At 44.0% G+C, this 19,154-nt stretch overlaps 42 non-coding genes and 8 pseudogenes across 42 annotated transcripts; all 50 read left to right on the top strand.

Moving 5' to 3' along the window:
- Positions 1-187: 187 nt before the first annotated feature.
- Positions 188-306, top strand: LOC118958798. Its single transcript, XR_005047567.1, has one exon. It is a non-coding gene; the product is annotated as a 5S ribosomal RNA (ribosomal RNA).
- A 260-nt stretch (positions 307-566) lies between these two features.
- On the top strand, positions 567-685 carry LOC118958796. The gene has a single exon (XR_005047565.1). It is a non-coding gene; the product is annotated as a 5S ribosomal RNA (ribosomal RNA).
- Positions 686-945: 260 nt separating this feature from the next.
- Positions 946-1,064, top strand: LOC118958795. Its single transcript, XR_005047564.1, has one exon. It is a non-coding gene; the product is annotated as a 5S ribosomal RNA (ribosomal RNA).
- A 260-nt stretch (positions 1,065-1,324) lies between these two features.
- LOC118958794 lies at positions 1,325-1,443 on the top strand. The gene has a single exon (XR_005047563.1). It is a non-coding gene; the product is annotated as a 5S ribosomal RNA (ribosomal RNA).
- Positions 1,444-1,703: 260 nt separating this feature from the next.
- On the top strand, positions 1,704-1,822 carry LOC118958793. The gene has a single exon (XR_005047562.1). It is a non-coding gene; the product is annotated as a 5S ribosomal RNA (ribosomal RNA).
- Positions 1,823-2,082: 260 nt separating this feature from the next.
- On the top strand, positions 2,083-2,201 carry LOC118958792. Its single transcript, XR_005047561.1, has one exon. It is a non-coding gene; the product is annotated as a 5S ribosomal RNA (ribosomal RNA).
- A 260-nt stretch (positions 2,202-2,461) lies between these two features.
- Positions 2,462-2,580, top strand: LOC118959008. Its single transcript, XR_005047754.1, has one exon. It is a non-coding gene; the product is annotated as a 5S ribosomal RNA (ribosomal RNA).
- A 260-nt stretch (positions 2,581-2,840) lies between these two features.
- On the top strand, positions 2,841-2,959 carry LOC118959007. Its single transcript, XR_005047753.1, has one exon. It is a non-coding gene; the product is annotated as a 5S ribosomal RNA (ribosomal RNA).
- Positions 2,960-3,219: 260 nt separating this feature from the next.
- Positions 3,220-3,338, top strand: LOC118959006. Its single transcript, XR_005047752.1, has one exon. It is a non-coding gene; the product is annotated as a 5S ribosomal RNA (ribosomal RNA).
- Positions 3,339-3,598: 260 nt separating this feature from the next.
- LOC118959005 lies at positions 3,599-3,717 on the top strand. Its single transcript, XR_005047751.1, has one exon. It is a non-coding gene; the product is annotated as a 5S ribosomal RNA (ribosomal RNA).
- A 260-nt stretch (positions 3,718-3,977) lies between these two features.
- Positions 3,978-4,096, top strand: LOC118959004. The gene has a single exon (XR_005047750.1). It is a non-coding gene; the product is annotated as a 5S ribosomal RNA (ribosomal RNA).
- Positions 4,097-4,356: 260 nt separating this feature from the next.
- Positions 4,357-4,475, top strand: LOC118959002. Its single transcript, XR_005047748.1, has one exon. It is a non-coding gene; the product is annotated as a 5S ribosomal RNA (ribosomal RNA).
- A 260-nt stretch (positions 4,476-4,735) lies between these two features.
- On the top strand, positions 4,736-4,854 carry LOC118959001. Its single transcript, XR_005047747.1, has one exon. It is a non-coding gene; the product is annotated as a 5S ribosomal RNA (ribosomal RNA).
- Positions 4,855-5,114: 260 nt separating this feature from the next.
- LOC118959000 lies at positions 5,115-5,233 on the top strand. The gene has a single exon (XR_005047746.1). It is a non-coding gene; the product is annotated as a 5S ribosomal RNA (ribosomal RNA).
- Positions 5,234-5,493: 260 nt separating this feature from the next.
- On the top strand, positions 5,494-5,612 carry LOC118958999. The gene has a single exon (XR_005047745.1). It is a non-coding gene; the product is annotated as a 5S ribosomal RNA (ribosomal RNA).
- Positions 5,613-5,872: 260 nt separating this feature from the next.
- On the top strand, positions 5,873-5,991 carry LOC118958998. The gene has a single exon (XR_005047744.1). It is a non-coding gene; the product is annotated as a 5S ribosomal RNA (ribosomal RNA).
- A 260-nt stretch (positions 5,992-6,251) lies between these two features.
- Positions 6,252-6,370, top strand: LOC118958997. Its single transcript, XR_005047743.1, has one exon. It is a non-coding gene; the product is annotated as a 5S ribosomal RNA (ribosomal RNA).
- Positions 6,371-6,630: 260 nt separating this feature from the next.
- Positions 6,631-6,749, top strand: LOC118958996. Its single transcript, XR_005047742.1, has one exon. It is a non-coding gene; the product is annotated as a 5S ribosomal RNA (ribosomal RNA).
- A 260-nt stretch (positions 6,750-7,009) lies between these two features.
- On the top strand, positions 7,010-7,128 carry LOC118958995. Its single transcript, XR_005047741.1, has one exon. It is a non-coding gene; the product is annotated as a 5S ribosomal RNA (ribosomal RNA).
- A 260-nt stretch (positions 7,129-7,388) lies between these two features.
- LOC118958994 lies at positions 7,389-7,507 on the top strand. Its single transcript, XR_005047740.1, has one exon. It is a non-coding gene; the product is annotated as a 5S ribosomal RNA (ribosomal RNA).
- A 259-nt stretch (positions 7,508-7,766) lies between these two features.
- On the top strand, positions 7,767-7,885 carry LOC118958993. The gene has a single exon (XR_005047739.1). It is a non-coding gene; the product is annotated as a 5S ribosomal RNA (ribosomal RNA).
- Positions 7,886-8,145: 260 nt separating this feature from the next.
- Positions 8,146-8,264, top strand: LOC118958991. Its single transcript, XR_005047737.1, has one exon. It is a non-coding gene; the product is annotated as a 5S ribosomal RNA (ribosomal RNA).
- Positions 8,265-8,524: 260 nt separating this feature from the next.
- Positions 8,525-8,643, top strand: LOC118958990. The gene has a single exon (XR_005047736.1). It is a non-coding gene; the product is annotated as a 5S ribosomal RNA (ribosomal RNA).
- Positions 8,644-8,902: 259 nt separating this feature from the next.
- Positions 8,903-9,021, top strand: LOC118958989. Its single transcript, XR_005047735.1, has one exon. It is a non-coding gene; the product is annotated as a 5S ribosomal RNA (ribosomal RNA).
- Positions 9,022-9,280: 259 nt separating this feature from the next.
- LOC118958988 lies at positions 9,281-9,399 on the top strand. Its single transcript, XR_005047734.1, has one exon. It is a non-coding gene; the product is annotated as a 5S ribosomal RNA (ribosomal RNA).
- A 260-nt stretch (positions 9,400-9,659) lies between these two features.
- LOC118958987 lies at positions 9,660-9,778 on the top strand. Its single transcript, XR_005047733.1, has one exon. It is a non-coding gene; the product is annotated as a 5S ribosomal RNA (ribosomal RNA).
- Positions 9,779-10,037: 259 nt separating this feature from the next.
- LOC118958986 lies at positions 10,038-10,156 on the top strand. Its single transcript, XR_005047732.1, has one exon. It is a non-coding gene; the product is annotated as a 5S ribosomal RNA (ribosomal RNA).
- Positions 10,157-10,415: 259 nt separating this feature from the next.
- LOC118958985 lies at positions 10,416-10,534 on the top strand. Its single transcript, XR_005047731.1, has one exon. It is a non-coding gene; the product is annotated as a 5S ribosomal RNA (ribosomal RNA).
- A 260-nt stretch (positions 10,535-10,794) lies between these two features.
- On the top strand, positions 10,795-10,913 carry LOC118958984. Its single transcript, XR_005047730.1, has one exon. It is a non-coding gene; the product is annotated as a 5S ribosomal RNA (ribosomal RNA).
- Positions 10,914-11,173: 260 nt separating this feature from the next.
- LOC118958983 lies at positions 11,174-11,292 on the top strand. Its single transcript, XR_005047729.1, has one exon. It is a non-coding gene; the product is annotated as a 5S ribosomal RNA (ribosomal RNA).
- A 260-nt stretch (positions 11,293-11,552) lies between these two features.
- On the top strand, positions 11,553-11,671 carry LOC118958982. Its single transcript, XR_005047728.1, has one exon. It is a non-coding gene; the product is annotated as a 5S ribosomal RNA (ribosomal RNA).
- Positions 11,672-11,931: 260 nt separating this feature from the next.
- On the top strand, positions 11,932-12,050 carry LOC118958980. Its single transcript, XR_005047726.1, has one exon. It is a non-coding gene; the product is annotated as a 5S ribosomal RNA (ribosomal RNA).
- A 260-nt stretch (positions 12,051-12,310) lies between these two features.
- Positions 12,311-12,429, top strand: LOC118958979. Its single transcript, XR_005047725.1, has one exon. It is a non-coding gene; the product is annotated as a 5S ribosomal RNA (ribosomal RNA).
- A 260-nt stretch (positions 12,430-12,689) lies between these two features.
- On the top strand, positions 12,690-12,808 carry LOC118958978. Its single transcript, XR_005047724.1, has one exon. It is a non-coding gene; the product is annotated as a 5S ribosomal RNA (ribosomal RNA).
- A 260-nt stretch (positions 12,809-13,068) lies between these two features.
- Positions 13,069-13,187, top strand: LOC118958975. The gene has a single exon (XR_005047723.1). It is a non-coding gene; the product is annotated as a 5S ribosomal RNA (ribosomal RNA).
- A 260-nt stretch (positions 13,188-13,447) lies between these two features.
- On the top strand, positions 13,448-13,566 carry LOC118958964. The gene has a single exon (XR_005047722.1). It is a non-coding gene; the product is annotated as a 5S ribosomal RNA (ribosomal RNA).
- Positions 13,567-13,826: 260 nt separating this feature from the next.
- Positions 13,827-13,944, top strand: LOC118958960 (annotated as a pseudogene).
- A 260-nt stretch (positions 13,945-14,204) lies between these two features.
- Positions 14,205-14,323, top strand: LOC118958953. Its single transcript, XR_005047721.1, has one exon. It is a non-coding gene; the product is annotated as a 5S ribosomal RNA (ribosomal RNA).
- A 246-nt stretch (positions 14,324-14,569) lies between these two features.
- LOC118958947 lies at positions 14,570-14,690 on the top strand. The gene has a single exon (XR_005047719.1). It is a non-coding gene; the product is annotated as a 5S ribosomal RNA (ribosomal RNA).
- A 258-nt stretch (positions 14,691-14,948) lies between these two features.
- On the top strand, positions 14,949-15,067 carry LOC118959003. Its single transcript, XR_005047749.1, has one exon. It is a non-coding gene; the product is annotated as a 5S ribosomal RNA (ribosomal RNA).
- A 261-nt stretch (positions 15,068-15,328) lies between these two features.
- LOC118958976 lies at positions 15,329-15,449 on the top strand (annotated as a pseudogene).
- A 257-nt stretch (positions 15,450-15,706) lies between these two features.
- Positions 15,707-15,824, top strand: LOC118958944. The gene has a single exon (XR_005047716.1). It is a non-coding gene; the product is annotated as a 5S ribosomal RNA (ribosomal RNA).
- Positions 15,825-16,083: 259 nt separating this feature from the next.
- LOC118958971 lies at positions 16,084-16,200 on the top strand (annotated as a pseudogene).
- Positions 16,201-16,459: 259 nt separating this feature from the next.
- Positions 16,460-16,578, top strand: LOC118958942. Its single transcript, XR_005047714.1, has one exon. It is a non-coding gene; the product is annotated as a 5S ribosomal RNA (ribosomal RNA).
- Positions 16,579-16,838: 260 nt separating this feature from the next.
- Positions 16,839-16,958, top strand: LOC118958949 (annotated as a pseudogene).
- Positions 16,959-17,616: 658 nt separating this feature from the next.
- LOC118958972 lies at positions 17,617-17,734 on the top strand (annotated as a pseudogene).
- Positions 17,735-17,993: 259 nt separating this feature from the next.
- Positions 17,994-18,113, top strand: LOC118958973 (annotated as a pseudogene).
- Positions 18,114-18,373: 260 nt separating this feature from the next.
- Positions 18,374-18,493, top strand: LOC118958946. The gene has a single exon (XR_005047718.1). It is a non-coding gene; the product is annotated as a 5S ribosomal RNA (ribosomal RNA).
- Positions 18,494-18,755: 262 nt separating this feature from the next.
- Positions 18,756-18,877, top strand: LOC118958977 (annotated as a pseudogene).
- A 259-nt stretch (positions 18,878-19,136) lies between these two features.
- LOC118958969 overlaps positions 19,137-19,154 on the top strand; it is a 121-nt pseudogene continuing 103 nt past the window's right edge.

Here is a 19,154-nt window from a genome sequence, read left to right as displayed (position 1 = left end):
TTGAAATAAGTAAGCAAGGTTAGTTTGTATTTCATCCAACAATCTGTGCTACAAATTATGGCTACAGTATATGCAATTTCTTCCACTTTTTGAGTGACACAAAGATGCTTATCTAAATGGTGAAAATGCAACAGCTGTTAATCAGGCTCACTTTGACTTTACATAGTGCAGCAAGAGATTGTTTCTCGCTTACGGCCACACCGGCCTGAGTACGCCTGATCTCGCCTGATCTCGGAAGCTAAGCAGGGTCGGGCCTGGTTAGTACTTGGATGGGAGACCGCCTGGGAATACCAGGTGCTGTAAGCTTTTTGTCACTGCCTTGTGGAATTTCAACTCTTTGTCCGTTTTTTCCCACAAGGTTGAAATATGTGCCCTCGCTTTGAAATAAGTAAGCAAGGTTAGTTTGTATTTCATCCAACAATCTGTGCTACAAATTATGGCTACAGTATATGCAATTTCTTCCACTTTTTGAGTGACACAAAGATGCTTATCTAAATGGTGAAAATGCAACAGCTGTTAATCAGGCTCACTTTGACTTTACATAGTGCAGCAAGAGATTGTTTCTCGCTTACGGCCACACCGGCCTGAGTACGCCTGATCTCGCCTGATCTCGGAAGCTAAGCAGGGTCGGGCCTGGTTAGTACTTGGATGGGAGACCGCCTGGGAATACCAGGTGCTGTAAGCTTTTTGTCACTGCCTTGTGGAATTTCAACTCTTTGTCCGTTTTTTCCCACAAGGTTGAAATATGTGCCCTCGCTTTGAAATAAGTAAGCAAGGTTAGTTTGTATTTCATCCAACAATCTGTGCTACAAATTATGGCTACAGTATATGCAATTTCTTCCACTTTTTGAGTGACACAAAGATGCTTATCTAAATGGTGAAAATGCAACAGCTGTTAATCAGGCTCACTTTGACTTTACATAGTGCAGCAAGAGATTGTTTCTCGCTTACGGCCACACCGGCCTGAGTACGCCTGATCTCGCCTGATCTCGGAAGCTAAGCAGGGTCGGGCCTGGTTAGTACTTGGATGGGAGACCGCCTGGGAATACCAGGTGCTGTAAGCTTTTTGTCACTGCCTTGTGGAATTTCAACTCTTTGTCCGTTTTTTCCCACAAGGTTGAAATATGTGCCCTCGCTTTGAAATAAGTAAGCAAGGTTAGTTTGTATTTCATCCAACAATCTGTGCTACAAATTATGGCTACAGTATATGCAATTTCTTCCACTTTTTGAGTGACACAAAGATGCTTATCTAAATGGTGAAAATGCAACAGCTGTTAATCAGGCTCACTTTGACTTTACATAGTGCAGCAAGAGATTGTTTCTCGCTTACGGCCACACCGGCCTGAGTACGCCTGATCTCGCCTGATCTCGGAAGCTAAGCAGGGTCGGGCCTGGTTAGTACTTGGATGGGAGACCGCCTGGGAATACCAGGTGCTGTAAGCTTTTTGTCACTGCCTTGTGGAATTTCAACTCTTTGTCCGTTTTTTCCCACAAGGTTGAAATATGTGCCCTCGCTTTGAAATAAGTAAGCAAGGTTAGTTTGTATTTCATCCAACAATCTGTGCTACAAATTATGGCTACAGTATATGCAATTTCTTCCACTTTTTGAGTGACACAAAGATGCTTATCTAAATGGTGAAAATGCAACAGCTGTTAATCAGGCTCACTTTGACTTTACATAGTGCAGCAAGAGATTGTTTCTCGCTTACGGCCACACCGGCCTGAGTACGCCTGATCTCGCCTGATCTCGGAAGCTAAGCAGGGTCGGGCCTGGTTAGTACTTGGATGGGAGACCGCCTGGGAATACCAGGTGCTGTAAGCTTTTTGTCACTGCCTTGTGGAATTTCAACTCTTTGTCCGTTTTTTCCCACAAGGTTGAAATATGTGCCCTCGCTTTGAAATAAGTAAGCAAGGTTAGTTTGTATTTCATCCAACAATCTGTGCTACAAATTATGGCTACAGTATATGCAATTTCTTCCACTTTTTGAGTGACACAAAGATGCTTATCTAAATGGTGAAAATGCAACAGCTGTTAATCAGGCTCACTTTGACTTTACATAGTGCAGCAAGAGATTGTTTCTCGCTTACGGCCACACCGGCCTGAGTACGCCTGATCTCGCCTGATCTCGGAAGCTAAGCAGGGTCGGGCCTGGTTAGTACTTGGATGGGAGACCGCCTGGGAATACCAGGTGCTGTAAGCTTTTTGTCACTGCCTTGTGGAATTTCAACTCTTTGTCCGTTTTTTCCCACAAGGTTGAAATATGTGCCCTCGCTTTGAAATAAGTAAGCAAGGTTAGTTTGTATTTCATCCAACAATCTGTGCTACAAATTATGGCTACAGTATATGCAATTTCTTCCACTTTTTGAGTGACACAAAGATGCTTATCTAAATGGTGAAAATGCAACAGCTGTTAATCAGGCTCACTTTGACTTTACATAGTGCAGCAAGAGATTGTTTCTCGCTTACGGCCACACCGGCCTGAGTACGCCTGATCTCGCCTGATCTCGGAAGCTAAGCAGGGTCGGGCCTGGTTAGTACTTGGATGGGAGACCGCCTGGGAATACCAGGTGCTGTAAGCTTTTTGTCACTGCCTTGTGGAATTTCAACTCTTTGTCCGTTTTTTCCCACAAGGTTGAAATATGTGCCCTCGCTTTGAAATAAGTAAGCAAGGTTAGTTTGTATTTCATCCAACAATCTGTGCTACAAATTATGGCTACAGTATATGCAATTTCTTCCACTTTTTGAGTGACACAAAGATGCTTATCTAAATGGTGAAAATGCAACAGCTGTTAATCAGGCTCACTTTGACTTTACATAGTGCAGCAAGAGATTGTTTCTCGCTTACGGCCACACCGGCCTGAGTACGCCTGATCTCGCCTGATCTCGGAAGCTAAGCAGGGTCGGGCCTGGTTAGTACTTGGATGGGAGACCGCCTGGGAATACCAGGTGCTGTAAGCTTTTTGTCACTGCCTTGTGGAATTTCAACTCTTTGTCCGTTTTTTCCCACAAGGTTGAAATATGTGCCCTCGCTTTGAAATAAGTAAGCAAGGTTAGTTTGTATTTCATCCAACAATCTGTGCTACAAATTATGGCTACAGTATATGCAATTTCTTCCACTTTTTGAGTGACACAAAGATGCTTATCTAAATGGTGAAAATGCAACAGCTGTTAATCAGGCTCACTTTGACTTTACATAGTGCAGCAAGAGATTGTTTCTCGCTTACGGCCACACCGGCCTGAGTACGCCTGATCTCGCCTGATCTCGGAAGCTAAGCAGGGTCGGGCCTGGTTAGTACTTGGATGGGAGACCGCCTGGGAATACCAGGTGCTGTAAGCTTTTTGTCACTGCCTTGTGGAATTTCAACTCTTTGTCCGTTTTTTCCCACAAGGTTGAAATATGTGCCCTCGCTTTGAAATAAGTAAGCAAGGTTAGTTTGTATTTCATCCAACAATCTGTGCTACAAATTATGGCTACAGTATATGCAATTTCTTCCACTTTTTGAGTGACACAAAGATGCTTATCTAAATGGTGAAAATGCAACAGCTGTTAATCAGGCTCACTTTGACTTTACATAGTGCAGCAAGAGATTGTTTCTCGCTTACGGCCACACCGGCCTGAGTACGCCTGATCTCGCCTGATCTCGGAAGCTAAGCAGGGTCGGGCCTGGTTAGTACTTGGATGGGAGACCGCCTGGGAATACCAGGTGCTGTAAGCTTTTTGTCACTGCCTTGTGGAATTTCAACTCTTTGTCCGTTTTTTCCCACAAGGTTGAAATATGTGCCCTCGCTTTGAAATAAGTAAGCAAGGTTAGTTTGTATTTCATCCAACAATCTGTGCTACAAATTATGGCTACAGTATATGCAATTTCTTCCACTTTTTGAGTGACACAAAGATGCTTATCTAAATGGTGAAAATGCAACAGCTGTTAATCAGGCTCACTTTGACTTTACATAGTGCAGCAAGAGATTGTTTCTCGCTTACGGCCACACCGGCCTGAGTACGCCTGATCTCGCCTGATCTCGGAAGCTAAGCAGGGTCGGGCCTGGTTAGTACTTGGATGGGAGACCGCCTGGGAATACCAGGTGCTGTAAGCTTTTTGTCACTGCCTTGTGGAATTTCAACTCTTTGTCCGTTTTTTCCCACAAGGTTGAAATATGTGCCCTCGCTTTGAAATAAGTAAGCAAGGTTAGTTTGTATTTCATCCAACAATCTGTGCTACAAATTATGGCTACAGTATATGCAATTTCTTCCACTTTTTGAGTGACACAAAGATGCTTATCTAAATGGTGAAAATGCAACAGCTGTTAATCAGGCTCACTTTGACTTTACATAGTGCAGCAAGAGATTGTTTCTCGCTTACGGCCACACCGGCCTGAGTACGCCTGATCTCGCCTGATCTCGGAAGCTAAGCAGGGTCGGGCCTGGTTAGTACTTGGATGGGAGACCGCCTGGGAATACCAGGTGCTGTAAGCTTTTTGTCACTGCCTTGTGGAATTTCAACTCTTTGTCCGTTTTTTCCCACAAGGTTGAAATATGTGCCCTCGCTTTGAAATAAGTAAGCAAGGTTAGTTTGTATTTCATCCAACAATCTGTGCTACAAATTATGGCTACAGTATATGCAATTTCTTCCACTTTTTGAGTGACACAAAGATGCTTATCTAAATGGTGAAAATGCAACAGCTGTTAATCAGGCTCACTTTGACTTTACATAGTGCAGCAAGAGATTGTTTCTCGCTTACGGCCACACCGGCCTGAGTACGCCTGATCTCGCCTGATCTCGGAAGCTAAGCAGGGTCGGGCCTGGTTAGTACTTGGATGGGAGACCGCCTGGGAATACCAGGTGCTGTAAGCTTTTTGTCACTGCCTTGTGGAATTTCAACTCTTTGTCCGTTTTTTCCCACAAGGTTGAAATATGTGCCCTCGCTTTGAAATAAGTAAGCAAGGTTAGTTTGTATTTCATCCAACAATCTGTGCTACAAATTATGGCTACAGTATATGCAATTTCTTCCACTTTTTGAGTGACACAAAGATGCTTATCTAAATGGTGAAAATGCAACAGCTGTTAATCAGGCTCACTTTGACTTTACATAGTGCAGCAAGAGATTGTTTCTCGCTTACGGCCACACCGGCCTGAGTACGCCTGATCTCGCCTGATCTCGGAAGCTAAGCAGGGTCGGGCCTGGTTAGTACTTGGATGGGAGACCGCCTGGGAATACCAGGTGCTGTAAGCTTTTTGTCACTGCCTTGTGGAATTTCAACTCTTTGTCCGTTTTTTCCCACAAGGTTGAAATATGTGCCCTCGCTTTGAAATAAGTAAGCAAGGTTAGTTTGTATTTCATCCAACAATCTGTGCTACAAATTATGGCTACAGTATATGCAATTTCTTCCACTTTTTGAGTGACACAAAGATGCTTATCTAAATGGTGAAAATGCAACAGCTGTTAATCAGGCTCACTTTGACTTTACATAGTGCAGCAAGAGATTGTTTCTCGCTTACGGCCACACCGGCCTGAGTACGCCTGATCTCGCCTGATCTCGGAAGCTAAGCAGGGTCGGGCCTGGTTAGTACTTGGATGGGAGACCGCCTGGGAATACCAGGTGCTGTAAGCTTTTTGTCACTGCCTTGTGGAATTTCAACTCTTTGTCCGTTTTTTCCCACAAGGTTGAAATATGTGCCCTCGCTTTGAAATAAGTAAGCAAGGTTAGTTTGTATTTCATCCAACAATCTGTGCTACAAATTATGGCTACAGTATATGCAATTTCTTCCACTTTTTGAGTGACACAAAGATGCTTATCTAAATGGTGAAAATGCAACAGCTGTTAATCAGGCTCACTTTGACTTTACATAGTGCAGCAAGAGATTGTTTCTCGCTTACGGCCACACCGGCCTGAGTACGCCTGATCTCGCCTGATCTCGGAAGCTAAGCAGGGTCGGGCCTGGTTAGTACTTGGATGGGAGACCGCCTGGGAATACCAGGTGCTGTAAGCTTTTTGTCACTGCCTTGTGGAATTTCAACTCTTTGTCCGTTTTTTCCCACAAGGTTGAAATATGTGCCCTCGCTTTGAAATAAGTAAGCAAGGTTAGTTTGTATTTCATCCAACAATCTGTGCTACAAATTATGGCTACAGTATATGCAATTTCTTCCACTTTTTGAGTGACACAAAGATGCTTATCTAAATGGTGAAAATGCAACAGCTGTTAATCAGGCTCACTTTGACTTTACATAGTGCAGCAAGAGATTGTTTCTCGCTTACGGCCACACCGGCCTGAGTACGCCTGATCTCGCCTGATCTCGGAAGCTAAGCAGGGTCGGGCCTGGTTAGTACTTGGATGGGAGACCGCCTGGGAATACCAGGTGCTGTAAGCTTTTTGTCACTGCCTTGTGGAATTTCAACTCTTTGTCCGTTTTTTCCCACAAGGTTGAAATATGTGCCCTCGCTTTGAAATAAGTAAGCAAGGTTAGTTTGTATTTCATCCAACAATCTGTGCTACAAATTATGGCTACAGTATATGCAATTTCTTCCACTTTTTGAGTGACACAAAGATGCTTATCTAAATGGTGAAAATGCAACAGCTGTTAATCAGGCTCACTTTGACTTTACATAGTGCAGCAAGAGATTGTTTCTCGCTTACGGCCACACCGGCCTGAGTACGCCTGATCTCGCCTGATCTCGGAAGCTAAGCAGGGTCGGGCCTGGTTAGTACTTGGATGGGAGACCGCCTGGGAATACCAGGTGCTGTAAGCTTTTTGTCACTGCCTTGTGGAATTTCAACTCTTTGTCCGTTTTTTCCCACAAGGTTGAAATATGTGCCCTCGCTTTGAAATAAGTAAGCAAGGTTAGTTTGTATTTCATCCAACAATCTGTGCTACAAATTATGGCTACAGTATATGCAATTTCTTCCACTTTTTGAGTGACACAAAGATGCTTATCTAAATGGTGAAAATGCAACAGCTGTTAATCAGGCTCACTTTGACTTTACATAGTGCAGCAAGAGATTGTTTCTCGCTTACGGCCACACCGGCCTGAGTACGCCTGATCTCGCCTGATCTCGGAAGCTAAGCAGGGTCGGGCCTGGTTAGTACTTGGATGGGAGACCGCCTGGGAATACCAGGTGCTGTAAGCTTTTTGTCACTGCCTTGTGGAATTTCAACTCTTTGTCCGTTTTTTCCCACAAGGTTGAAATATGTGCCCTCGCTTTGAAATAAGTAAGCAAGGTTAGTTTGTATTTCATCCAACAATCTGTGCTACAAATTATGGCTACAGTATATGCAATTTCTTCCACTTTTTGAGTGACACAAAGATGCTTATCTAAATGGTGAAAATGCAACAGCTGTTAATCAGGCTCACTTTGACTTTACATAGTGCAGCAAGAGATTGTTTCTCGCTTACGGCCACACCGGCCTGAGTACGCCTGATCTCGCCTGATCTCGGAAGCTAAGCAGGGTCGGGCCTGGTTAGTACTTGGATGGGAGACCGCCTGGGAATACCAGGTGCTGTAAGCTTTTTGTCACTGCCTTGTGGAATTTCAACTCTTTGTCCGTTTTTCCCACAAGGTTGAAATATGTGCCCTCGCTTTGAAATAAGTAAGCAAGGTTAGTTTGTATTTCATCCAACAATCTGTGCTACAAATTATGGCTACAGTATATGCAATTTCTTCCACTTTTTGAGTGACACAAAGATGCTTATCTAAATGGTGAAAATGCAACAGCTGTTAATCAGGCTCACTTTGACTTTACATAGTGCAGCAAGAGATTGTTTCTCGCTTACGGCCACACCGGCCTGAGTACGCCTGATCTCGCCTGATCTCGGAAGCTAAGCAGGGTCGGGCCTGGTTAGTACTTGGATGGGAGACCGCCTGGGAATACCAGGTGCTGTAAGCTTTTTGTCACTGCCTTGTGGAATTTCAACTCTTTGTCCGTTTTTTCCCACAAGGTTGAAATATGTGCCCTCGCTTTGAAATAAGTAAGCAAGGTTAGTTTGTATTTCATCCAACAATCTGTGCTACAAATTATGGCTACAGTATATGCAATTTCTTCCACTTTTTGAGTGACACAAAGATGCTTATCTAAATGGTGAAAATGCAACAGCTGTTAATCAGGCTCACTTTGACTTTACATAGTGCAGCAAGAGATTGTTTCTCGCTTACGGCCACACCGGCCTGAGTACGCCTGATCTCGCCTGATCTCGGAAGCTAAGCAGGGTCGGGCCTGGTTAGTACTTGGATGGGAGACCGCCTGGGAATACCAGGTGCTGTAAGCTTTTTGTCACTGCCTTGTGGAATTTCAACTCTTTGTCCGTTTTTTCCCACAAGGTTGAAATATGTGCCCTCGCTTTGAAATAAGTAAGCAAGGTTAGTTTGTATTTCATCCAACAATCTGTGCTACAAATTATGGCTACAGTATATGCAATTTCTTCCACTTTTTGAGTGACACAAAGATGCTTATCTAAATGGTGAAAATGCAACAGCTGTTAATCAGGCTCACTTTGACTTTACATAGTGCAGCAAGAGATTGTTTCTCGCTTACGGCCACACCGGCCTGAGTACGCCTGATCTCGCCTGATCTCGGAAGCTAAGCAGGGTCGGGCCTGGTTAGTACTTGGATGGGAGACCGCCTGGGAATACCAGGTGCTGTAAGCTTTTTGTCACTGCCTTGTGGAATTTCAACTCTTTGTCCGTTTTTCCCACAAGGTTGAAATATGTGCCCTCGCTTTGAAATAAGTAAGCAAGGTTAGTTTGTATTTCATCCAACAATCTGTGCTACAAATTATGGCTACAGTATATGCAATTTCTTCCACTTTTTGAGTGACACAAAGATGCTTATCTAAATGGTGAAAATGCAACAGCTGTTAATCAGGCTCACTTTGACTTTACATAGTGCAGCAAGAGATTGTTTCTCGCTTACGGCCACACCGGCCTGAGTACGCCTGATCTCGCCTGATCTCGGAAGCTAAGCAGGGTCGGGCCTGGTTAGTACTTGGATGGGAGACCGCCTGGGAATACCAGGTGCTGTAAGCTTTTTGTCACTGCCTTGTGGAATTTCAACTCTTGTCCGTTTTTTCCCACAAGGTTGAAATATGTGCCCTCGCTTTGAAATAAGTAAGCAAGGTTAGTTTGTATTTCATCCAACAATCTGTGCTACAAATTATGGCTACAGTATATGCAATTTCTTCCACTTTTTGAGTGACACAAAGATGCTTATCTAAATGGTGAAAATGCAACAGCTGTTAATCAGGCTCACTTTGACTTTACATAGTGCAGCAAGAGATTGTTTCTCGCTTACGGCCACACCGGCCTGAGTACGCCTGATCTCGCCTGATCTCGGAAGCTAAGCAGGGTCGGGCCTGGTTAGTACTTGGATGGGAGACCGCCTGGGAATACCAGGTGCTGTAAGCTTTTTGTCACTGCCTTGTGGAATTTCAACTCTTTGTCCGTTTTTTCCCACAAGGTTGAAATATGTGCCCTCGCTTTGAAATAAGTAAGCAAGGTTAGTTTGTATTTCATCCAACAATCTGTGCTACAAATTATGGCTACAGTATATGCAATTTCTTCCACTTTTTGAGTGACACAAAGATGCTTATCTAAATGGTGAAAATGCAACAGCTGTTAATCAGGCTCACTTTGACTTTACATAGTGCAGCAAGAGATTGTTTCTCGCTTACGGCCACACCGGCCTGAGTACGCCTGATCTCGCCTGATCTCGGAAGCTAAGCAGGGTCGGGCCTGGTTAGTACTTGGATGGGAGACCGCCTGGGAATACCAGGTGCTGTAAGCTTTTTGTCACTGCCTTGTGGAATTTCAACTCTTTGTCCGTTTTTTCCCACAAGGTTGAAATATGTGCCCTCGCTTTGAAATAAGTAAGCAAGGTTAGTTTGTATTTCATCCAACAATCTGTGCTACAAATTATGGCTACAGTATATGCAATTTCTTCCACTTTTGAGTGACACAAAGATGCTTATCTAAATGGTGAAAATGCAACAGCTGTTAATCAGGCTCACTTTGACTTTACATAGTGCAGCAAGAGATTGTTTCTCGCTTACGGCCACACCGGCCTGAGTACGCCTGATCTCGCCTGATCTCGGAAGCTAAGCAGGGTCGGGCCTGGTTAGTACTTGGATGGGAGACCGCCTGGGAATACCAGGTGCTGTAAGCTTTTTGTCACTGCCTTGTGGAATTTCAACTCTTTGTCCGTTTTTCCCACAAGGTTGAAATATGTGCCCTCGCTTTGAAATAAGTAAGCAAGGTTAGTTTGTATTTCATCCAACAATCTGTGCTACAAATTATGGCTACAGTATATGCAATTTCTTCCACTTTTTGAGTGACACAAAGATGCTTATCTAAATGGTGAAAATGCAACAGCTGTTAATCAGGCTCACTTTGACTTTACATAGTGCAGCAAGAGATTGTTTCTCGCTTACGGCCACACCGGCCTGAGTACGCCTGATCTCGCCTGATCTCGGAAGCTAAGCAGGGTCGGGCCTGGTTAGTACTTGGATGGGAGACCGCCTGGGAATACCAGGTGCTGTAAGCTTTTTGTCACTGCCTTGTGGAATTTCAACTCTTTGTCCGTTTTTTCCCACAAGGTTGAAATATGTGCCCTCGCTTTGAAATAAGTAAGCAAGGTTAGTTTGTATTTCATCCAACAATCTGTGCTACAAATTATGGCTACAGTATATGCAATTTCTTCCACTTTTTGAGTGACACAAAGATGCTTATCTAAATGGTGAAAATGCAACAGCTGTTAATCAGGCTCACTTTGACTTTACATAGTGCAGCAAGAGATTGTTTCTCGCTTACGGCCACACCGGCCTGAGTACGCCTGATCTCGCCTGATCTCGGAAGCTAAGCAGGGTCGGGCCTGGTTAGTACTTGGATGGGAGACCGCCTGGGAATACCAGGTGCTGTAAGCTTTTTGTCACTGCCTTGTGGAATTTCAACTCTTTGTCCGTTTTTTCCCACAAGGTTGAAATATGTGCCCTCGCTTTGAAATAAGTAAGCAAGGTTAGTTTGTATTTCATCCAACAATCTGTGCTACAAATTATGGCTACAGTATATGCAATTTCTTCCACTTTTTGAGTGACACAAAGATGCTTATCTAAATGGTGAAAATGCAACAGCTGTTAATCAGGCTCACTTTGACTTTACATAGTGCAGCAAGAGATTGTTTCTCGCTTACGGCCACACCGGCCTGAGTACGCCTGATCTCGCCTGATCTCGGAAGCTAAGCAGGGTCGGGCCTGGTTAGTACTTGGATGGGAGACCGCCTGGGAATACCAGGTGCTGTAAGCTTTTTGTCACTGCCTTGTGGAATTTCAACTCTTTGTCCGTTTTTTCCCACAAGGTTGAAATATGTGCCCTCGCTTTGAAATAAGTAAGCAAGGTTAGTTTGTATTTCATCCAACAATCTGTGCTACAAATTATGGCTACAGTATATGCAATTTCTTCCACTTTTTGAGTGACACAAAGATGCTTATCTAAATGGTGAAAATGCAACAGCTGTTAATCAGGCTCACTTTGACTTTACATAGTGCAGCAAGAGATTGTTTCTCGCTTACGGCCACACCGGCCTGAGTACGCCTGATCTCGCCTGATCTCGGAAGCTAAGCAGGGTCGGGCCTGGTTAGTACTTGGATGGGAGACCGCCTGGGAATACCAGGTGCTGTAAGCTTTTTGTCACTGCCTTGTGGAATTTCAACTCTTTGTCCGTTTTTTCCCACAAGGTTGAAATATGTGCCCTCGCTTTGAAATAAGTAAGCAAGGTTAGTTTGTATTTCATCCAACAATCTGTGCTACAAATTATGGCTACAGTATATGCAATTTCTTCCACTTTTTGAGTGACACAAAGATGCTTATCTAAATGGTGAAAATGCAACAGCTGTTAATCAGGCTCACTTTGACTTTACATAGTGCAGCAAGAGATTGTTTCTCGCTTACGGCCACACCGGCCTGAGTACGCCTGATCTCGCCTGATCTCGGAAGCTAAGCAGGGTCGGGCCTGGTTAGTACTTGGATGGGAGACCGCCTGGGAATACCAGGTGCTGTAAGCTTTTTGTCACTGCCTTGTGGAATTTCAACTCTTTGTCCGTTTTTTCCCACAAGGTTGAAATATGTGCCCTCGCTTTGAAATAAGTAAGCAAGGTTAGTTTGTATTTCATCCAACAATCTGTGCTACAAATTATGGCTACAGTATATGCAATTTCTTCCACTTTTTGAGTGACACAAAGATGCTTATCTAAATGGTGAAAATGCAACAGCTGTTAATCAGGCTCACTTTGACTTTACATAGTGCAGCAAGAGATTGTTTCTCGCTTACGGCCACACCGGCCTGAGTACGCCTGATCTCGCCTGATCTCGGAAGCTAAGCAGGGTCGGGCCTGGTTAGTACTTGGATGGGAGACCGCCTGGGAATACCAGGTGCTGTAAGCTTTTTGTCACTGCCTTGTGGAATTTCAACTCTTTGTCCGTTTTTTCCCACAAGGTTGAAATATGTGCCCTCGCTTTGAAATAAGTAAGCAAGGTTAGTTTGTATTTCATCCAACAATCTGTGCTACAAATTATGGCTACAGTATATGCAATTTCTTCCACTTTTTGAGTGACACAAAGATGCTTATCTAAATGGTGAAAATGCAACAGCTGTTAATCAGGCTCACTTTGACTTTACATAGTGCAGCAAGAGATTGTTTCTCGCTTACGGCCACACCGGCCTGAGTACGCCTGATCTCGCCTGATCTCGGAAGCTAAGCAGGGTCGGGCCTGGTTAGTACTTGGATGGGAGACCGCCTGGGAATACCAGGTGCTGTAAGCTTTTTGTCACTGCCTTGTGGAATTTCAACTCTTTGTCCGTTTTTTCCCACAAGGTTGAAATATGTGCCCTCGCTTTGAAATAAGTAAGCAAGGTTAGTTTGTATTTCATCCAACAATCTGTGCTACAAATTATGGCTACAGTATATGCAATTTCTTCCACTTTTTGAGTGACACAAAGATGCTTATCTAAATGGTGAAAATGCAACAGCTGTTAATCAGGCTCACTTTGACTTTACATAGTGCAGCAAGAGATTGTTTCTCGCTTACGGCCACACCGGCCTGAGTACGCCTGATCTCGCCTGATCTCGGAAGCTAAGCAGGGTCGGGCCTGGTTAGTACTTGGATGGGAGACCGCCTGGGAATACCAGGTGCTGTAAGCTTTTTGTCACTGCCTTGTGGAATTTCAACTCTTTGTCCGTTTTTTCCCACAAGGTTGAAATATGTGCCCTCGCTTTGAAATAAGTAAGCAAGGTTAGTTTGTATTTCATCCAACAATCTGTGCTACAAATTATGGCTACAGTATATGCAATTTCTTCCACTTTTTGAGTGACACAAAGATGCTTATCTAAATGGTGAAAATGCAACAGCTGTTAATCAGGCTCACTTTGACTTTACATAGTGCAGCAAGAGATTGTTTCTCGCTTACGGCCACACCGGCCTGAGTACGCCTGATCTCGCCTGATCTCGGAAGCTAAGCAGGGTCGGGCCTGGTTAGTACTTGGATGGGAGACCGCCTGGGAATACCAGGTGCTGTAAGCTTTTTGTCACTGCCTTGTGGAATTTCAACTCTTTGTCCGTTTTTTCCCACAAGGTTGAAATATGTGCCCTCGCTTTGAAATAAGTAAGCAAGGTTAGTTTGTATTTCATCCAACAATCTGTGCTACAAATTATGGCTACAGTATATGCAATTTCTTCCACTTTTTGAGTGACACAAAGATGCTTATCTAAATGGTGAAAATGCAACAGCTGTTAATCAGGCTCACTTTGACTTTACATAGTGCAGCAAGAGATTGTTTCTCGCTTACGGCCACACCGGCCTGAGTACGCCTGATCTCGCTGATCTCGGAAGCTAAGCAGGGTCGGGCCTGGTTAGTACTTGGATGGGAGACCGCCTGGGAATACCAGGTGCTGTAAGCTTTTTGTCACTGCCTTGTGGAATTTCAACTCTTTGTCCGTTTTTTCCCACAAGGTTGAAATATGTGCCCTCGCTTTGAAATAAGTAAGCAAGGTTAGTTTGTATTTCATCCAACAATCTGTGCTACAAATTATGGCTACAGTATATGCAATTTCTTCCACTTTTTGAGTGACACAAAGATGCTTATCTAAATGGTGAAAATGCAACAGCTGTTAATCAGGCTCACTTTGACTTTACATAGTGCAGCAAGAGATTGTTTCTCGCTTACGGCCACACCGGCCTGAGTACGCCTGATCTCGCCTGATCTCGGAAGCTAAGCAGGGTCGGGCCTGGTTAGTACTTGGATGGGAGACCGCCTGGGAATACCAGGTGCTGTAAGCTTTTTGTCACTGCCTTGTGGAATTTCAACTCTTTGTCCGTTTTTTCCCACAAGGTTGAAATATGTGCCCTCGCTTTGAAATAAGTAAGCAAGGTTAGTTTGTATTTCATCCAACAATCTGTGCTACAGTATATGCAATTTCTTCCACTTTTGAGTGACACAAAGATGCTTATCTAAATGGTTGAAAATGCAACAGCTGTAATCAGGCTCACTTTGACTTTACATAGTGCAGCAAGAGATTGTTTCTCGCTTACGGCCACACCGGCCTGAGTACGCCTGATCTCGTCCTGATCTCGGAAGCTAAGCAGGGTCGGGCCCTGGTTAGTACTTGGATGGGAGACCGCCTGGGAATACCAGGTGCTGTAAGCTTTTTGTCACTGCCTTGTGGAATTTCAACTCTTTGTCCGTTTTTTCCCCACAAGGTTGAATATGTGCCCTCGCTTTGAAATAAGTAAGCAAGGTTAGTTTGTATTTCATCCAACAATCTGTGCTACAATTATGGCTACATATATGCAATTTCTTCCACTTTTTGAGTGACACAAAGATGCTTATCTAAATGGTGAAAATGCAACAGCTGTTAATCAGGCTCACTTTGACTTTACATAGTGCAGCAAGAGATTGTTTCTCGCTTACGGCCACACCGGCCTGAGTACGCCTGATCTCGTCTGATCTCGGAAGCTAAGCAGGGTCGGGCCTGGTTAGTACTTGGATGGGAGACCGCCTGGGAATACCAGGTGCTGTAAGCTTTTTGTCACTGCCTTGTGGAATTTCAACTCTTTGTCCGTTTTTTTTCCCACAAGGTTGAAATATGTGCCCTCGCTTTGAAATAAGTAAGCAAGGTTAGTTTGTATTTCATCCAACAATCTGTGTACAATTATGGCTACAGTATATGCAATTTCTTCCACTTTTTGAGTGACACCAAAGATGCTTATCTAAATGGTGAAAATGCAACAGCTGTTAATCAGGCTCACTTTGACTTTACATAGTGCAGCAAGAGATTGTTTCTCGCTTACGGCCACACCGGCCTGAGTACGCCTGATCTTGTCTGGATCTCGGAAGCTAAGCTAGGGTCGGGCCATGGTTAGTACTTGGATGGAGACCGCCTGGGAATACCAGGTGCTGTAAGCTTTTTTTCACTGCCTTGTGGAATTTCAACTCTTTGTCCGTTTTTTTCCCACAGGTGAAATATGTGCCCTCGCTTTGAAATAAGTAAGCAAGGTTAGTTTGTATTTCATCAACAATCTGTGCTACAAATTATGCTACAGTATATGCAATTTCTTCCACTTTTTGAGTGACACAAAGATGCTTATCTAAATGGTGAAAATGCAACAGCTGTTAATCAGGCTCACTTTGACTTTACATAGTGCAGCAAGAGATTGTTTCTCGCTTACGGCCACACCGGCCTGAGTACGCCTGATCTCGTCTGATCTCGGAAGCTAAGCAGGGTCGGGCCTGGTTAGTACTTGGATGGGAGACCGCCTGGGAATACAGGTGCTGTAAGCTTTTTGTCACTGCCTTGTGGAATTTCAACTCTTTGTCCGTTTTTTCCACAAGGTTGAAATATGTGCCCTCGCTTTGAAATAAGTAAGCAAGGTTAGTTTGTATTTCATCCAACAATCTGTGCTACAAATTATGGCTACAGTATATGCAATTTCTTCCACTTTTTGAGTGACACAAAGATGCTTATCTAAATGGTGAAAATGCAACAGCTGTTAATCAGGCTCACTTTGACTTTACATAGTGCAGCAAGAGATTGTTTCTCGCTTACGGCACACCGGCCTGAGTACGCCTGATCTCGCTGATCTCGGAAGCTAAGCAGGGTCGGGCCTGGTTAGTACTTGGATGGGAGACCGCCTGGGAATACCAGGTGCTGTAAGCTTTTTGTCACTGCCTTGTGGAATTTCAACTCTTGTCCGTTTTTTCCCACAAGGTTGAAATATGTGCCCTCGCTTTGAAATAAGTAAGCAAGGTTAGTTTGTATTTCATCCAACAATCTGTGCTACAAATTATGGCTACAGTATATGCAATTTCTTCCACTTTTTGAGTGACACAAAGATGCTTATCTAAATGGTGAAAATGCAACAGCTGTTAATCAGGCTCACTTTGACTTTACATAGTGCAGCAAGAGATTGTTTCTCGCTTACGGCCACACCGGCCTGAGTACGCCTGATCTCGCCTGATCTCGGAAGCTAAGCAGGGTCGGGCCTGGTTAGTACTTGGATGGGAGACCGCCTGGGAATACCAGGTGCTGTAAGCTTTTTGTCACTGCCTTGTGGAATTTCAACTCTTTGTCCGTTTTTTCCCACAAGGTTGAAATATGTGCCCTCGCTTTGAAATAAGTAAGCAAGGTTAGTTTGTATTTCATCCAACAATCTGTGCTACAAATTATGGCTACAGTATATGCAATTTCTTCCACTTTTTGAGTGACACAAAGATGCTTATCTAAATGGTGAAAATGCAACAGCTGTTAATCAGGCTCACTTTGACTTTACATAGTGCAGCAAGAGATTGTTTCTCGCTTACGGCCACACCGGCCTGAGTACGCCTGATCTCGTCTGATCTCGGAAGCTAAGCAGGGTCGGGCCTGGTTAGTACTTGGATGGGAGGACCGCCTGGGAATACCAGGTGCTGTAAGCTTTTGTCACTGCCTTGTGGAATTTCAACTCTTTGTCCGTTTTTTCCACAAGGTTGAAATATGTGCCCTCGCTTTGAAATAAGTAAGCAAGGTTAGTTTGTATTTCATCCAACAATCTGTGCTACAAATTATGGCTACAGTATATGCAATTTCTTCCACTTTTTGAGTGACACAAAGATGCTTATCTAAATGGTGAAAATGCAACAGCTGGTTAATCAGGCTCCAACTTTGACTTTACATAGTGCTAGATGCAGCAAGAGATTGGTTTCTCGCTTACGGCCACACCGGCCTGAGTTACGCCTGATCTCGTCCTGATCTCGGAAGCTAAGCAGGGTCTGGCGCCTGGTTAGTACTTGGCCATGCGGCGACCGCCTGGGAATACCAGGTGCTGTAAGATTTTTGTCACTGCCTTGTGGAATTTCAACTCTTTGTCCGTTTTTTCCCACAAGGTTTGAAATATGTGCCCCTCGCTTTGATAATAAGTAAGCAATGGTAGTTTGTATTTCATCCAACAATCGTGCTACAAATTATGGCTACAGTATATGCAATTTTCTTCCACTTTTTTGAGTGACACAAAGATGCTTATCTAAATGGTGAAATGCAACAGCTGTAATCAGGCTCACTTTGACTTTACATAGTGCAGCAAGAGATTGTTTCTCGCATTACGGCCACACGGCCTGAGTACGCCTGATCTCGCCTGATCTCGGAAGCTAAGCAGGGTCGGGCCTGGTTAGTACTTGGATGGGAGACCGCCTGGGAATACCAGGTGCTGTAAGCCTTTTTTGTCACTGCCTTGTGGAATTTCAACTCTTTGTCCGTTTTTTTCCCCACAGGTGAAATATGTGCCCTCGCTTTGAAATAAGTAAGCAAGGTTAGTTTGTATTTCATCCAACAATCTGTGCTACAATTATGGCTACAGTATATGCAATTTCTTCACTTTTTGAGTGACACAAGATGCTTATCTAAATGGTGAAATGCAACAGCTGTTAATCAGGCTCACTTTGACTTTACATAGTGCAGCAAGAGATTAGTTTCTCGCTACGGCCACACCGGCCTGAGTACGCCTGATTCTCGTCTGATCTCGGAAGCTAAGCAGGGTCGGGCCTGGTTTAGTACTTGGATGGGAGACCGCCTGGGAATACCAGGTGCTGTAAGCTTTTTGTCACTGCCTTGTGGAATTTCAACTCTTTGTCCGTTTTTTCCCACCAAGGTTGAAATATGTGCCCTCGCTTTGAAATAAGTAAGCAAGGTAGTTTGTATTTCATCCAACAATCTGTGCTACAAATTATGGCTACAGTATATGCAATTTCTTCCACTTTTTGAGTGACACAAAGATGCTTATCTAAATGGTGAAAATGCAACAGCTGTTAATCAGGCTCACTTTTGACTTACATAGTGCAGCAAGAGATTGTTTCTCGCTTACGGCCACACCGGCCTGAGTACGCCTGATCTCGTCTGATCTCGGAAGCTAAGCAGGGTCGGGCCCTGGTTAGTACTTGGATGGGAGACCGCCTGGGAATACCAGGTGCTGTAAGCTTTTTGTCACTGCCTTGTGGAATTTCAACTCTTTGTCCGTTTTTTCCCACAAGGTTGAAATATGTGCCCTCGCTTTGAAATAAGTAAGCAAGGTTAGTTTGTATTTCATCCAACAATCTGTGCTACCAAATTATGGCTACAGTATATGCAATTTCTTCCACTTTTTGAGTGACACAAAGATGCTTATCTAAATGGTGAAAATGCAACAGCTGTTAATCAGGCTCACTTTGACTTTACATAGTGCAGCAAGAGATTGTTTCTCAGCTTACGGCCCACACCGGCCTGAGTACGCTGATCTCGCCTGATCTCGGAAGCTAAGCAGGGTCGGGCCTCTGGTTAGTACTTGGATGGGAGACCCGCCTGGGAATACCAGGTGCTGTAAGCTTTTTGTCACTGCTTGTGGAATTTCAACTCTTTGTCCGTTTTTTCCCACAAGGTTGAAATATGTGCCCTCGCTTTGAAATAAGTAAGCAAGGTTAGTTTGTATTTCATCCAACAATCTGTGCTACAAATTATGGCTACAGTATATGCAATTCTTCCACTTTTTGAGTGACACAAAGATGCTTATCTAAATGGTGAAAATGCAACAGCTGTTAATCAGGCTCACTTTGACTTTACATAGTGCAGCAAGAGATTGTTTCTCGCTTTACGGCCACCACCGG

The sequence above is a fragment of the Oncorhynchus mykiss genome, unplaced genomic scaffold, assembly GCF_013265735.2.
Source record: "Oncorhynchus mykiss isolate Arlee unplaced genomic scaffold, USDA_OmykA_1.1 un_scaffold_503, whole genome shotgun sequence".
Lineage (NCBI taxonomy): Eukaryota > Metazoa > Chordata > Actinopteri > Salmoniformes > Salmonidae > Oncorhynchus > Oncorhynchus mykiss.
This window is presented reverse-complemented; position numbering and strand designations above follow the sequence as displayed.